The sequence below is a fragment of the Microcebus murinus genome, chromosome 15, assembly GCF_040939455.1.
Source record: "Microcebus murinus isolate Inina chromosome 15, M.murinus_Inina_mat1.0, whole genome shotgun sequence".
NCBI classification, from domain to species: domain Eukaryota; kingdom Metazoa; phylum Chordata; class Mammalia; order Primates; family Cheirogaleidae; genus Microcebus; species Microcebus murinus.
In genome coordinates, this window is record NC_134118.1 from 387,388 (window position 1) to 389,572 (window position 2,185).

The 2,185-nt window shown below is 36.6% G+C and overlaps 1 non-coding gene across 1 annotated transcript; it reads right to left on the reverse strand.

Annotated features, from left to right (window-relative positions):
• Nucleotides 1–238: 238 nt before the first annotated feature.
• On the reverse strand, nt 239–379 carry LOC142876742 (U4 spliceosomal RNA). The gene has a single exon (XR_012923565.1). It is a non-coding gene; the product is annotated as a U4 spliceosomal RNA (small nuclear RNA).
• Nucleotides 380–2,185: the final 1,806 nt, after the last annotated feature.

The window sequence follows — 2,185 nt, forward strand, 5'->3', positions numbered from 1 at the left end:
CTTCACTTTCAGGAAAAGCAAGCATATATTTAATGTACTTCTAGGATTGTGTTCGGTTTACTGTTAGGGTTTTGTCTTAGGTTTAGGGTTTCATGCTATGTTTAGTATTAGAGTTTTGCATTAGAATTAGGGTTAGGGTTTTGGGCTAGGGATAGGGTTTGGGTTTGAGTTTCAGGCAAGGCTACATTTTGTTTTTTTTTTATTTTATACTTTTTTTTTTTTTAAATGTTTTATCCAGTCCCCGTGGGGACCGTCAAAAATTGCCAATGCCGACTATATTGCAAGTCGTCATGGCGGGGTATTGGGAAAAGTTTTCAATTAGCAATAATCGCGCCTCGGATAAACCTCATTGGCTACGATACTGCCACTGTGCAAAGCTTAGATTTTGGATTATAATTTTGACATAGGGATAGTGCCAGTGTTCCAGGTTACGGTTTTTCATTATATTTAAGGCTAGAGTTAGGGTTTTGCGCTAGGGATAGGGTTAGGGATTGGGGTTTTTGGCGGCTAGGATTAGGGTTAGTGTTAGATTTGCATATTGAACTTCTAGAGGAAGAACATTAGGTTCGTTGTACTTATGTGACCCTTTACTATAAACAGTGCTTCAGTTCTCACAGTAAAACAAGTTTGTAATCATCCCACTTTGTAACTTCTTTGTGTAACTAAATAGCTATCTTTGGGACATCTGCATCATATAAACTATTGTAAGTTAGGTTGTTTTCTAGGAAACCCTACACACTGCTTCAGTTCTCAGAGAAAAGCACTTGTGTAATTAACACACACTGTTGCTTCTCTGTGTAAGTCACTGTAAGTAATTACCTCTGGAATTTATTGTTGAAATAACTGGTTGTACATTATGCGTCTTCTAGGAAACTGTACACACTGCCTCATTTCTCAGAGAAAAGTAAATGTATTACTTACGCAATTTCTCACTGCTTTGTGTAAGTCACTCTAAATGTTTGCATTTGGAACGTCTTTATGAAATTATATACTGTTACTTATGAGCTATTTGCAGGAAACTATTAACACTGTTTCACTTTGAGAGAAAAGCAAGCGTATATTCAATGTACTTCTAGGATATTGTTAAGACTAGTGTTAGGGTTTTGGCTTAGAATTAGGGTTAGAGTAAGGGTTGTATAAGGAACTGTTTTAGAAAGAACATTATGTTTGTGGTTGAATGTGACCAGAAACTATAAACGCTGCTTAATTTCTCAGAGAAAAGCAAGTTTGTAATCATCACAGTTTGCACTTATTTTTATAAGTAACTGTAAATATGTACCTTTCGAATATCTTTATGCTATTACTTATTGTGACATATGGTTGTTTTCTGGGAAACTATACACTGCTTCAGTTATCAGTGTAAGCAAGTGTGTAATTAATACCCATTGTCTCTTCTCTATGTATGTCTGTGTAAATATTTACCTCTGGAATTTTTTTATTAAATAACTTAATGTACCTTATAAGTGTTTTCTAGGAAACTCTACACACTGCTTCATTCCTCAGAGAAAAGCAACTGTGTCATCAATGCAATTTCTCACTTCTTTGTGTACGTAACTCTAAATGTTTGCCTTTGGAACTTCTTTTTTTTTTTTTTTTTTTTTTTACCTATACCAGTTGTTCTCTTTCTTTTTTTTTTTTTTTTTATTTCAGCACATTATGGGGATACAGATTTTAAGGTTTCAATAAATGCCCATTTCCCCCCCTCCCCCCAAAAGTCTGAGTCTCCATCATGACCATCCCCCAGATGGTGCACATCTCACTCATTATGTATGTATATACCCGTCCCCCTCCCCCCTCCCACCTGCCCAATACCCTATTACTGTAGTACCTATGTGTCCACTTAGGTGCTACTCAGTTAATACCAGTTTGTTGGAGAATATATCTGGTGCTTGTTTTTCCATTCTTGGGATACTTCACTTAGTAGTATGGGTTCCAGCTCTAACCAGGAAAATATAAGATGTGCTATATCACCACTGTTTCTTAGAGCTGAATAGTACTCCATGGTATACATATACCACATTTTATTAATCCATTCTTGGATTGATGGGCACTTGGGCTGTTTCCACAGCCTTGCAATTATGAATTGTGCTGCTATAAACATTCGAGTGCAGGTGTCATTTTTGTAGAGTGTCATTGGATCATTTGGGTAGCTGCCCAGCAATGGGATTGCTGGATCAAATGGTAG